At 38.4% G+C, this 14,560-nt stretch overlaps 1 non-coding gene across 1 annotated transcript; it reads right to left on the bottom strand.

Moving 5' to 3' along the window:
- Positions 1–13,776: 13,776 nt before the first annotated feature.
- Positions 13,777–13,884, bottom strand: LOC130971837 (small nucleolar RNA R71). The gene has a single exon (XR_009083043.1). It is a non-coding gene; the product is annotated as a small nucleolar RNA R71 (small nucleolar RNA).
- Between the last annotated feature and the right edge of the window lie 676 nt (positions 13,885–14,560).

Here is a 14,560-nt window from a genome sequence, read left to right as displayed (position 1 = left end):
GGGAGGCTGGCCATTCGGCCAGGCCTAGACCTTGTTCTTATGTATTTTCAACGGTGGAGTTTCTACACACCATAGATTAAGGTGTGGAGCTCTGCTGTACCTCGAGTATTAATGCAATTACTATTGTTCTTCTATTCAATTTCGCTTGTTCTTTGTCCAAGATATTCATTTGCACCCAAGAACATGATGAATGTGATGATTATGTGACACTCATCATCATTCTCACTTATGAACAAGTGACTGACAACCACTCTGTTCTACAAGCAAACAAGGCTCTAATGTTTATCTCTTGGGTTCTTTAACCGGAATCTTCGTGGTATAGGCAAGAACTGATGGCGGCATTCAAGAGAATCCGGAAGGTCTAACCTTGTCTGTGGTATTCTGAGTAGGATTCAATGATTGAATGACTGTGACGTGCTTCAAACTCCTGAAGGCGGGGCGTTAGTGACAGACGCAAAAGAATCACTGGATTCTATTCCGGCCTGATTGAGAACCGACAGATGGATAGCCGTGCCGTGACAGGGTGCGTTGAACATTTCCACTGAGAGGATGGGAGGTAGCCACTGACAACGGTGAAACCCTTGCATAAGCTTGCCATGGAAAGGAGTAAGAAGGATTGGATGAAGACAGTAGGAAAGCAGAGAGACGGAAGGGAAGGCATCTTCATACGCTTATCTGAAGTTCCTACCAATGAATTACATAAGTACCTCTATCTTTATCTTTATGTTTCATTCGTATACCACTATACCCATTTGAGTCTGCCTGACTAAGATTTACAAGGTGACCATAGCTTGCTTCATACCAACAATCTCCGTGGGATCGACCCTTACTCGCGTAAGGTTTATTACTTGGACGACCCAGTGCACTTGCTGGTTAGTTGTGCAAAGTTGTGTTTATGCCATGGTATTGAGCACCAAGTTTTTGGGGCCATTACTAGGGATTATTTGAGTTGTGAAAAGTAGTGATCACAATTTCGCACACCAAGGTTTAAGAGGTTTAAAGAAAAATGAAAAATATCTTAAAACAAAAAGTTATGCGCGTTTGAAGTTCGGTACAAAAATCTGAATTCTGCAACAAACAACCTTTTCAAAGATTTTTGGGGTATGCATACATGGATAGTGCCACGCGACGTGAGTATTGGCCTCTGCCCAGTACTCGTGCGTATGCGACACTGGCATGTGTACGCGGAAACCCTTTTCTATTTTGGACACTCGCGTATGCGGATGATGAACGTGTATACGACTTTGTCACATTTTAACCCATGCGTACGCAGATAGGGGCATGCAGAAACCGTAGAGGACCTTTTTCACTGAGAGGACGGTAGGTAGCCTTTGACAATAGTGATACCCAACATACAACTTGCCATGGACAGGAGTATGAATGATTGAATGAAGGCAGTAGGAAAGCAGAGATTCAGAAGGAATAACGCATCTCCATACGCTTATCTGAAATTCCTACCAATGAATTACATAAGTATCTCTATCTTTATTTTATGTTAATCTATCTTTTAATTATCAAAACTCCATAACCATTTGAATCCGCCTGACTGATATTTACAAGATGACCATAGCTTGCTTCAAGCCGACAATCTCCGTGGGATCGACCCTTACTCACGTAAGGTATTACTTGGACGACCCAGTGCACTTGCTGGCCAGCTACGCGGAGTTGTTAAGAAAGTGTGTGAGATCACGATTCCGTGTACCAAGTTTTTGGTGCCGTTGTCGGGGATTGTTTGAGTTTGGACAACTGACGGTTCATCTTGTTGCTTAGATTAGGTATTTTTCTTTTTATTTTCTTCTTCAGAATTTTTAAGAATGAATTTTAGAGTTTCAGAGGATGCCTTTATCATCACAGGAGCTAGTTGATTCCCATCAATTTTGCTGTTGTATGTAATGTCTTGTTGAAGCTTGGCTAGCCATGTCTAATCTTTTTAGACTGAAGCTTTAGACTAACATTGCATGATTCCTGGAATTCTTATTAAAAATTTTGAGTTTCTTATTTTCTTTTTCAAAATAATTTTCGAAAAAAAATACAAAAAAATTTTATAAAATCATAAAATCAAAAATATTTTGTGCTTCTTGTTTGAGTCTAGTGTCAATTTTTAAGTTTAGTATCAATTGCATGTTTTCTTTTTTCTTGCATTTTTCAAAATTTTATGCATTATGTTCTTTATTGATCTTCAAGTTGCTCTTGAGGATTCTCCGTGTTCTGATCTTTAAATTCTCTTGTTTTGTATGATTTGTTGTTTTTCATATGCATTCTCAACTTGTTATTGTCTCTAGTATGAAAATTTCTAAGTTTGGTGTCTTGCATGTCTTTCTTTTCTTAAAAATTTTCAAAAATATGTTCGTGATGTTCATCATGATCTTCAAAGCGTTCTTGGTGTTCATCTTGGCATTCAAAGTGTTCTTGCATGCATTTTGTGTTTGATCTTAGTTTTTCATGTTTAATTTCATTTTGTTGTTTTTCTACCATCATTAAAAATTAAAAAAATACAAAAATATGTCTTTTCAAGTCAATAATACAGAGAATTGAAGATTCAGAACATACAGCAGAGGGATCACAGAGAAAAAGCTGGGCATTCAAAACGCCCAGTGAGGAAGGAAATCTGGAGGAGATTTTGTTTTCAATTCCAATCTTTTTCAAATTTTCATGTTTTAATTCTTATTTTTGAAATCATATCTTTCAAAATCAAATCTTTTTTAAAAAAAAAATCAAATCTTTTTCATTTTTCTTCTTAATATTTTCAAAAATTTTAAAAATTTATTTTCAAAGTCTTTTTCTTATTTTTATTTCATATTTTCGAAAACCTTGTTAACAATTAAGGATTTGATTAAAAAAAATTTCAAGTTTGTTACTTTCTTGTTAAGAAAGGTTCAATCTTTAAATTTTAAAATCATATCTTTTAGTTTCTTGTTAGCCAAGCTATCAATTTTAAAAATCAAATATTTTCAAATTATTTGCCAATCATATCTTTTTTTTAAAACCATATCTTTTTCAAATCACATCCTTTTAAATTCTAATTTCAAAATCTCTTTCTAACTTCTTATCTTTTCAAATTTATTATTTCTTATCTTTTTCAAAACCACCTAACCACTTTCTCACTTTTGATTTTCAAAAACCATTAACCATTTTTCAAAATTCTTTTTAATTAACTAATTGTTTTAAATTTTGATTTAATTTTTTTTGAAAATTACCTCCCTCTCATCTCTTTCTATTTAATCACTAACACTTCTCCTCTACAAGCAATTCGGACTCTCTCATTCTTTATATGTTCGAATTCGCCTCTATCTACCTTATCCTTCTATTCTTATTTTCCTCTAACACCTTAAGGAATCTCTATACTGTGACATAGAGGATTCCTCTTCCTTTCTGTTCTCTTCTTTTTCATATGAGCAGGAGCAAGGACAAGAACATTCTTGTTGAAGCTGACCCTGAACCTGAAAGGACTCTAAAGAAGAAGCTAAGAGAAGGTAAAGCACAACAATCCAGAGAAAACCTTACAGAGAATCTCAGAAAAGAAGTAATGGCCAAACCCAACAACAATAACAATGCAAGGAAGGTGCTTGGTGATTTTACTACACCAACTTCCAACTTCCATGGAAGAAGCATCACAATACCGGCCATTGGAGCAAACAATTTTGAGCTTAAGCCTCAATTAGTTTCTCTGATGTAATAGAATTGCAAGTTTTATGGACTTTCATCAGAAGATCTTTTTCAGTTCTTAACTGAATTCTTGTAGATTTGTGATACTGTTAAGACCAATGGAGTTGATCCCGAGGTTTACAAGCTTATTCTTTTCCCTTTTGCTGTAAGAGACAGAGCTAGAATATGGTTGGACTCTCAACCTAGAAATAGCCTGAACTCTTGGGATAAGCTGGTCACGGCTTTCTTAGTCAAATTCTTTCCTCCTCAAAAACTGAGCAAGCTTAGAGTAGATGTTCAAACCTTCAGGCAGAAAGAAGGTGAATCCCTTTATGAAGCTTGGGAAAGATATAAGCAACTAACCAAAAAGTGTCCTTCTGATATGCTCTCAGATTGGACCATCCTGGATATATTCTATGATGTCATTGGACCATTCTGCAGGTGGATCTATTCATCTAAAGAAAATGCCTGCAGAAGCTTAGGAGCTCATTGAAATGGTTGCAAATAACCAATTCATGTACACTTCTGAAAGAAATCCTGTGAGCAATGGGACTACTCAGAAGAAAGGAGTTCTTGAAATTGATGCTTTAAATGCCATATTGGCTCAGAACAAAATGTTGACTCAGCAAGTCAATATGATTTCTCAGAGTCTGAATGGATTGCAAGCTGCATCCAACAGTACTAAAGAAGCATCTTTTGAAGAAGAAGCTTATGATTCTGAGAACCCTGCAATGACAGAGGTTAATTACATGGGTGAAGCCTATGGAAATACCTATAATCTGTCACGGAGAAATCATCCAAATTTCTCATAGAAGGATCAACAAAAGCCTCAACAAGGCTTTAATAATAATAATGGTGAAAGAAATAGGTTTAGCAATGGCAAGCCTTTTCCATCATCCTCTCAGCAATAGACAGAGAATTCTGAGCAGAACCCATCTAGCTTAGCAAATATAGTCTCTGATCTATCTAAGGCCACTCTCAGTTTCATGAATGAAACAAGGTCCTCCATCAGAAACTTGGAGGCACAAGTGGGTCAGCTGAGTAAAAGGGTTACTGAAACTCCTCCTAGCACTCTCTCAAGTAATACAGAAGAGAATCCCAAAAGGAAGTGCAAGGCCATAACCGTGACCAATATGGTCGAACCTAGAGAGAGTGAAAAGGCAGTGATTCCCAGTGAGGAAGACCTCAGGAAACGTTCACTGGCCATTAAGGAGTACCCCAATGAGGGACCAAAGGAATCTGAGGCTCATACAGAGACCATAAAGATTTCATTGAACTTCCTTTTACCATTCATGAGCTCTGATGACTATTCATCTTCTGAAGAAGATGAAGACATTGCTGAAGGGCAAGTTGCCCAGTATTTAGGAGCAATCATGAAGCTGAATGCCAAGCTGTTTGGTAATGAGACTTGGGAAGATGAACCTCCATTGCTCATTAATGAACTGAATACCTGGGTTCAGCAAACTTTACCTCAAAAGAAATAAGATCCTGGTAAATTCTTAATACCTTGTACCATAGGCACCATGACCTTTGAGAAGGCTCTGTGTGACCTAGGGTCAGGTATTAACCTCATGTCACTATCTGTAATGGAGAAACTAGGAATCTTTAAGGTACAAGCTATAAGAATCTCACTAGCGACGACAGACAAATCAATGAAACAGGCTTATGGACTTGTAGAGGACGTGCTAGTGAAGGTTGAAGGCCTTTACATCCCTACTGATTTCATAATCCTAGACACTGGGAAGGATGAGGATGAATCCATCATCCTTGGCAGACATTTCCTAGCCATAGCAAAAGCTGTGATAGATGTTGACAGAGGAGAGTTGGTCCTTTAATTGAATGAGGACTACCTTATATTCAAGACTCAAGGTTCTCCTTCTGTACACATAGAGAAGAAGCATGAAAAGCTTCTCCTGATACAGAGTCAAACAAAGCTCCCACATTCAAACTCTAAGTTTGATGTTGGGAGGCCACAACCAAACTCTAAGTTTGGTGTTGAGAGGCCACAACCATGCTCTGATTATCTATGAGGCTCCATGAGAGCCCACTGTCAAGCTATTGACATTAAAGAAGGGCTTATTGGGAGGTAACCCAATTTTTATTTATCTATGTTAAATTTCCATTTTCCATTATTATTTTATATTTTCTTTAGGTTGATGATCATGTGGAGTCACAAAAACAAACTGCAAAAATCAAAGCAAATTCAAAAACAGCATTAAAAACAGTACACCCTGGATGATGAGCTTACTGGCATTTAAACGCCAGTAAGGGTAGCAAAATGGGCGTTAAACGCCGAGTCTGACACCATTCTGGGTGTTTAATGCCAGAAAAGGGCACAAAGCTGGCGTTTAACGCTAAAAAGAAGCACCAGACTAGCGTTTAACGCCAGAACATGGCAACAAGCTGGCGTTAAACGCCAGAAACAGGCAGTAACATGGCGTTTAACGCCAGAATTGCACTCAAAGGGCGTTTTGCACGCCTAATTGGAGCAGGGATGAGAAGTCCTTGACCCCTCAGGATCTGTAGATCCCACAGGATCCCCACCAACCTCAACTTATTCTCTCTCTCCCTCACACCTTTTTATAACACTCTTCTTCAAATACCCTTCACCTCCATCTCTCTACCCCAAATACCCCTCACCAATCAAAATCCATATCTCTTCCCCAAAAATCCCACCTACCTCTAAATTCAAAATCCTTTCCCTCTCAAACCCAACCCCAAATACATGAACCTACCCTTCCTCCCACTCCTATATAAACCCCTCTTCCTTCCTTCAATTTCACACATCACAAACACCTTATACCCCCTTGGCCGAACTCACCCTCTCCCTCTATTTCCTTCATTTTCTTCTTCCTCTCCTTCTTTCTTTCTTCTTTTGCTCGAGGATGAGCAAACCTTTTAAGTTGGTGTGGTAAAAGCGTTGCTTTTTTTTTTATTATAACCATTTATGGCACCTAAGGCCAGAGAAACCTCTAGAAAGAGGAAAGAGAAGACAAAAGCTTCCACCTCTGAGTCATGGAAGATGGAGAGATTCATCTCAAAGGTCCATCAAGACCACTTCTATGAAGTTGTGGCCAAGAAAAAGGTGATCCCTGAGGTCCCTTTCATGCTCAAAAGGAATGAGTATCCAGAGATCCGACATGAGATTCGAAGAAGAGGTTGGGAAGTTCTCACCAACCTCATTCAACAAGTCGGAATCTTAATGGTTCAAGAGTTCTATGCCAATGCATGGATCACTAGAAACCATGATCAAAGTATGAACCCGAATCCAAAGAATTGGCTTATAATGGTTTGGGAGAAATACTTAGATTTCAGTCTGGAAAATGTAAGGTTGGCATTCAACTTGCCAATGATGCAAGAAAATGCACGCCCCTACACTAGAAGGGTCAACTTTGATAAAAGGTTAGACCAAGTCCTCATGGATATATGTGTGGAATGAGCTCAATAGAAAAGAGACTCAAGAGGCAAGCCGGTTCAATTGAGAAGACCGGACCTTAAGCCTGTGGCTAGAGGATGGTTGGTGTTCATCCAACGCTCCATCATTCCTACTAGCAACCGATCTAAAGTGACTGTAGATCGGGCTATCATGATCCATAGCATCATGATTGGAGAGGAAGTGGAAGTTCATGAGATTATACCTCTGGAACTATACAAGGTTGCTGACAAACCTTCCACTTTAGCAAGGTTAGCCTTTTCTCATCTCATCTGTCACCTATGCAATTTAGCTGGAATTGTCATAGAGGAAGACATCCTCATTGAAGAGGACAAGCCCATCACTAAAAAGAGGATAGAGCAAACAAGAGAGCCCACTCATGGACCTCAACAAGAGCATGAGGAAATCCCTCATCAAGAAATCCCTGAGATGCCTCAAGGGATGCATTTTCCTCCACATAACTATTGGGAGTAACTCAACACCTCTTTGGAAGGCTTAAGTTACAACATGGACCAACTAAGGGTGGAGCACCAAGAGCACTCCATCATTCTCCATGAGATTAGAGAATATCAAAGAGCTTTGAGGGAGGAGCAACAAAGGCAAGGAAGAGACATAGAGGAGCTCAAGAGTTCCATTGGATCTTTAAGAGGAAGAACTAGCCGCCATCACTAAGGTGGACCCGTTCTTTGATTTCCTTGTTCTTATCTTTCTATTTTTTTATTTTTATGCTTTATGTGTTATCCATGTTTGTGTCTTTATTACATGATCATTAGTGTCTAGTGTCTATGCCTTAAATCTGTGAATAATTCCATGAGTCCTTCACCTTTCTTAAATGAAAAATGTGCCTAACTACAAAAGAACAAGAAGTACTCGGATTTTAAATTTTATCTTGAAATTAGTTTAATTATTTTGATATGGTGGAAATACTTTTTGTTTTCTGAATGAATGCTTGAATAGTGCATATTTTTTATAGTGAAGTTTATGAATGTTAAAATTGTTGGCTCTTGAAAGAATGATGAACAAAGAGAAATGTTGTTGATAATCTGAAAAATCATGAAATTGATCCTAGAAGCAAGAAAAAGCAGTGGAAAAAAAAAGTGGCGAAAAAAAAACAAGCAGAAAAAGCCAATAACCCTTTAAACCAAAAGGCAAGCGTAAAAGGGATCCAAGGCTTTGAGCATCAGTGGAAAGGAGGGTCCAAAGGAATAAAATCCTGGCCTAAGCAACTAAACCAAGCTGTCCCTAACCATGTACTTGTGGCATGAAGGTCCAAGTGAAGAACTTGAGACTGAGTGGTTAAAGTCGTGATCCAAAACAAAGAGAGTGTGCTTAAGAACTCTGGACACCTCTAACTGGAGACTTTAACAAAGCTGAGTCATAATCTGAAAAGGTTCACCCAGTTATGTGTCTGTGGCATTTATGTATCCGGTGGTAATACTGGAAAACAAAGTGCTTAGGGTCACGGCTAAGACTCATAAAGTAGCTGTGTTCAAGAATCAACGTACTGAACTAGGAGAATCAATAACACTATCTAAAATTCTGAGTTCCTATGGATGCCAATCATTCTGAATTTCAAAGGATAAAGTGAGATGCCAAAACTGTTTAAAAGCAAAAAGCTACTAGCCCCGCTCATCTAATTGGGACTAAGTTTCATTAATATTGTGAGATTCATTGTATATTCTCTTCTTTTTATTCTATTTTGTTTTCAGTTGCTTGGGGACAAGTAACAATTTAAGTTTGGTATTGTGATGAGCAGATAATTTATACGGTTTTTGGCATTCTTTTTGGCTGTTGTTTTTCATTTTGAACTGGGTCGTCTAAGTAATACCTTACGTGAGTAAGGGTCTATCCCACGGAGATTGTCGGCTTGAAGCAAGCTATGGTCATCTTGTAAATCTCAGTTAGGCAGATTCAAATGGTTATGGAATTTTGATAATTAAAAGACAGATAAAACATAAAATAGGATAGAGATACTTATGTCATTCATTGGTAGGAATTTCAGATAAGCGTATGGAGATGCTTTGTTCCTTTTGAATCCCTGCTTTCCTATTGCCTTCATCCAGTCATGCGTACTCCTTTCCATGGCAAGCTATATGTTGGGGGATCACCGTTGTCAATGGCTACCATCCGTCCTCTCAGTGAAAATGGTCCGTGATGTGTGGAAAACGATCCAACACAAAACTCACCGGCAAGTGTACCGGATCGCATCAAGTAGTAAAACTCACATGAGTGAGGTCGATCCCACAGGGATTGAAGGATTGAGCAATTTTAGTTTAGTGAGTAATTTAGTCAAGCAAATCAAGTGTTGGTTGAGTTGTTTGCAATTGACAGAAATTAAATTGCTTGAAATGTAAAGGGAGAGGGGAGAATTGCAGTAAATTAAATAGCAGGAAAATAAAAGAAGCTAAAGCTTAAAATGCAAGTAATATAAAGTGCAGAAACTTAGATTGCAAGAAATGTAAATAACTGAAGCTTAAAGTGCAAGAAATGTAAATTGCTTGAATCATAAAAGGAATTGGGAGTTGGGATTGCAGAATTTAAACAAGCAAAGGTAAATTACAGCAAACAGAAAAGCAGAAGATGAATTTAATTGAAGTGGGTCTCAAACAGAAGAGTGAAATGCCTTGGAGAATTTAGAACAGAAAAGCAGTGCTTAATTTGCAGCAAATTGAAAGTGGTTGAAGATTGATGAGCGGATAATTTGTATACTTTTTGGCATTGTTTTTAGTATGTTTTTGATATGATATAGTTAGTTTTTAGTATATTTTTATTAGTTTTTAATTAAAATTCACTTTTCTGGACTTTACTATGAGTTTGTGTGTTTTTCTGTGATTTCAGGTATTTTCTGGCTGAAATTGAGGGACCTGAGCAAAAATCTGATTCTGAGACCAAAAAGGACTGCAGATGCTGTTGGATTCTGACCTCCCTGCATTCGAAGCGGATTTTCTGGAGCTACAGAAGCCCAATTGGCGCGCTCTCAACGGCGTTGGAAAGTAGACATCCTGGGCTTTCCAGCAATATATAATAGTCCATACTTTGCCCAAGATTTGATGGCCCAAACCGGCGTTCAAAGTCACCTCAAGGAATCCCAGCGTTAAACGCTGGAACTGGCACCCAAATGGGAGTTAAACGCCCAAACTGGCACCAAAGCTGGCGTTTAACTCCAAGAAGAGTCTCTACACGAAATTGCTTCATTGCTCAGCCCAAGCACACACCAAGTGGGCCCGGAAGAGGATTTTTATGTCATTTACTCATTTCTGTACACCCTAGGCTACTAGTTTCTTATAAGTAGGACCTTTTACTATTGTATAGAAATCTTTTGATCACTTTTAGATCTCTAGATCATCTTTGGACATTTTAGTTCTTAGATCATTGGGAGGCTGGCCATTCGGCCATGCCTAGACCTTATGCTTATGTATTTTCAACGGTGGAGTTTCTACACACCATAGATTAAGGTGTGGAGCTCTGCTGTACCTCGAGTATTAATGCAATTACTATTGTTCTTTCATTCAAATTCCGCTTGTTCTTTATCCAAGATATCACTTGTTCTTCAACATGATGAAGGTGATGATTGACGCCCATCACCATTCTCACTCATGAACAAAGTGACTGACAACCACTCTTGTTCTACAAGCATTTGAGGCTTAGTGAATATCTCTTGGATTCCTGATTGCACGATGCATGGTTGATCGCCTGACAACCGAGTGCTCGCCTGACAACGAGCCAACCATTCCGTGAGATCAGAGTCTTCGTGGTATAGGCAAGAACTGATGGCAGCATTCAAGAGAATCCGGAAGGTCTAACCTTGTCTGTGGTATTCTGAGTAGGATTCAATGATTGAATGACTGTGACGTGCTTCAAACCTGTAACCTACTGGGCGTTAGTGACAGATGCAAAAGAGTTATTCTATTCCGGTAGGGGAGGGAACCACACCGGTGATTGGCAGCACTGTGACAGAGTGTGTGCATTAGCTTTCACTGCGAGGATGGGAGGTAGCTGCTGACAACAGTGAGACCCTATACGAGCTTGCCATGGAAAGGAGTAAGAAGGGTTGGATGAAGACAGTAGGAAAGCAGAGAGACGGAAGGGAAGGCATCTTCATGCGCTTATCTGAAGTTCCTACCAATGAATTACATAAGTATCACTATCTTTATCTCTTATGTTATTTTCGTTCATCACCATATATATCTGAGTTTGCCTGACTAAGATTTACAAGATGACCATAGCTTGCTTCAATACTAACAATCTCCGTGGGATCGACCCTTACTCACGTAAGGTTTATTACTTGGACGACCCAGTGCACTTGCTGGTTAGTTGTGCGAAGTTGTGTAATGCCATGGTATTGGGCTACCACGTTTTTGGAGCCATTACCAGGGATTATGAGAGTTGTGAAAAAGTATAGTTCACAATTTCGCGCACCAAGTTTTTGGCGCCGTTGCCGGGGATTGTTCTAGTTTTGAGCAAGCCTTTGGTAACATCAGTGCCAAGATCCGGCAACAACATCAAATTTTTGGTGTTATTGCCCGGGATTGTTCAGGCTGGACAACTGACGGTTCATCTTGTTGCTTAGATTAGGTATTTTTTTTCGAAATTCTTGAAGATGAATTCTAGAGTTTCATGATGATTTGTTGAAATCTGGCTGGCTGAGAAGCCATGTCTAATCTGATTGGACCGAGGTTTCAACTTATCACCACAAGAGCTTGTTGATTTCGTATCAATCTTGCTCTTGGAGCAGTGATCTGCTAAGATTTGGCTGACCTTTGGTCATGTCTAGTGTTTTGGACCGAAGCTTTCTTTGGAAGCTTGGCTGGCTGTGAAGCCATGTCTAATTCCTGGACCGGAGTCTTAGACTAGCATTGCACTGATTCCTGGAATTCTCATTAAGAATTTTGATACCTTCTTTTTCCACTTAATTTTCGAAAAAACACAAAAAAATTAAAAAATTAAAAAAATCATAAAATTCAAAAATATTTCTTGTTTGAGTCTAGTGTCTCATCCTAAGTTTGGTGTCAATTGCATGCATTCATATGTCTTAGTGATCTTCAAGATGTTCTTGATAATTCACTTGCTCTGATCTTCGAATTCTATTGACTTGAGTATTTTGTGTGTCTCATATGCATTTTCAGTTCATTAGTGTCAATAGTATACAAACTGCTAAGTTTGGTGTCTTGCATGCATTGTTATTTGATTCTTGTTGCATTTTAATTATTAAAAATCCAAAATATTTTTAATTTGTGTCTTTTCAAGTCAATGATACAAGGGATTGAAGATTCAGAACACACTGCAGAGGAATTATACAGAAAAAGCTGAGCATTCAAAAATGCCCAGTGAAGAAGGCAGACTGGCGTTTAAACGCCAGCCAGGGCACCTGGTTGGGCGTTTAACGCCCAAAGAGGTAGCATTTTGGGCGTTAAACGCCAGAATGTATACCATTCTGGGCGTTTAACGCCAGGATGGTGCTAGGGGGAAGATTTTGTTTTCAAATCAATTTTTTTCAAATTTTTCAAAATCAAATCTTTTTCAAATCAAATCTTTTCACTCAAATGTTTTCAAAATTAATTTCTTTCCTTTCAAAGATACTTACTAACAATTAATGATTTGATTGAACATTTTTTGCCTTTTCTGTTAAGGAAGGTTTTATGTTTGAATCATATCTTTTCTTGTTAGGCAAGTCACTAATTTTCCAAATCAAATCTTTTAAAATAATTTTCAAAACATATCTTTTAAAATGGTTTTCAAATCATAACTTCTCAATCACATCTTTTTAAAACCATAACTTTTCAATCAAATCTTTTTAACCTCATCTTTTTCAAAATAGTTTTCAATAAAATCTTTTTAATTTCTAATTTCAAAATCTTTTTCAAAAAATCACTTGATTTCTTTTTCACTTTTAATTTTCGAAAATTATCAATCAAATTTTCAAAATGTTTTCAAAATCTTTTAAATGAATTTTCGAAAATCCTCTTCCCTCCTTCTCACATCCTTCTATTTATGGAGTACCACTCCTTCTAAATGCACAATTCGAACCTTATCTAATTAAAGTTCGAATTCTTCTTCTCCTTCTTCTTTCTATTTCTCTTTTCCTCTGACATTTCAAGGAATCTCTACACTGTGACATAGAGGATTCCACATTTTCTTTTTCTCTTCTCTTTCATATGAGCAGGAGCAGAGACAAAGGCATTCTTGTTGAAGCTGATCCTGAACCCGAAAGGACCTTGAAGAGAAAGCTAAGAGAAGCCAAGGCACAACTCTCTTTAGAGGACCTGACCGAATTCTTCAAGGAAGAAGAACCCATGGCAGCCGAAAACAACAACAATGCCAACAATGCAAGGAAGGTGCTGGGTGACTTTACTGCACCTACTCCCGACTTCTATGGGAGAAGCATCTCTATCCCTGCCATTGGAGCAAACAACTTTGAGCTTAAGCCTCAATTAGTTTCTCTAATGAAACAGAATTGCAAGTTCCATGGACTTCCAATGGAAGATCCTCATCAGTTTTTAGCTGAATTCTTGCAAATCTGTGACACAGTCAAGACTAATGGGGTTAACCCTGAGGTCTATAGACTGATGCTATTCCCTTTTGCTGTAAGAGACAGAGCTAGAATATGGTTGGATTCTCAACCTAAAGAAAGCCTGGACTCTTGGGAAAAGCTAGTCAATGCCTTCTTGGCAAAGTTCTTTCCACCACAAAGATGGAGTAAGCTTAGAGTGGAAGTCCAAACCTTCAGACAGAAGGATGGAGAATCCCTCTATGAAGCTTGGGAAAGATACAAACAATTAATCAGAAGATGTCCTTCAGACATGCTTTCTGAATGGAGCATCATAGGTATTTTCTATGATGGTCTCTCTGAACTATCTAAGATGTCCTTGGATAGCTCTGCTGGAGGATCTCTTCATCTGAAGAAGACGCCTGCAGAAGCTCAAGAATTGATTGAAATGGTTACAAATAACCAATTCATGTACACTTCTGAAAGGAATCCTGTGAACAATGGGACTAGTCAGAAGAAAGGAGTTCTTGAGATTGACACTCTGAATGCCATATTGGCTCAGAACAAGATATTGACTCAACAAGTCAATTTGATTTCTCAAAGTCTGTCTGGAATGCAAAATGCACCAAACAGTACAAAGGACGCTTCTTCTGAGGAAGAAGCTTATGATCCTGAGAACCCTTCCATGGAAGAGGTGAATTACCTAGGAGAACCCTATGGAAATACCTACAATTCTTCATGGAGAAATCACCCAAATCTCTCATGGAAGAATCAAGAGAGACCTCAACAAGGTTTCAATAACAATAATGGTGGAAGAAACAGGTTTAGCAATGGCAAGCCTTTTCCATCATCTTCTCAGCAACAGACAGAGAGTTCTAAGCAGAATACTTCTGACTTAGCAACAATGGTCTCTGATCTAATAAAGACCACTCAAAGTTTCATGAATGAAACAAGGTCCTCCATCAGAAATTTGGAAGGACAAGTGGGTCAGCTGA

This window comes from Arachis stenosperma, chromosome 3 (assembly GCF_014773155.1).
Source record: "Arachis stenosperma cultivar V10309 chromosome 3, arast.V10309.gnm1.PFL2, whole genome shotgun sequence".
NCBI lineage: Eukaryota > Viridiplantae > Streptophyta > Magnoliopsida > Fabales > Fabaceae > Arachis > Arachis stenosperma.
Note: the sequence above shows the minus strand (reverse complement) of the source record. Positions and strands in the feature narration are given on the sequence as shown.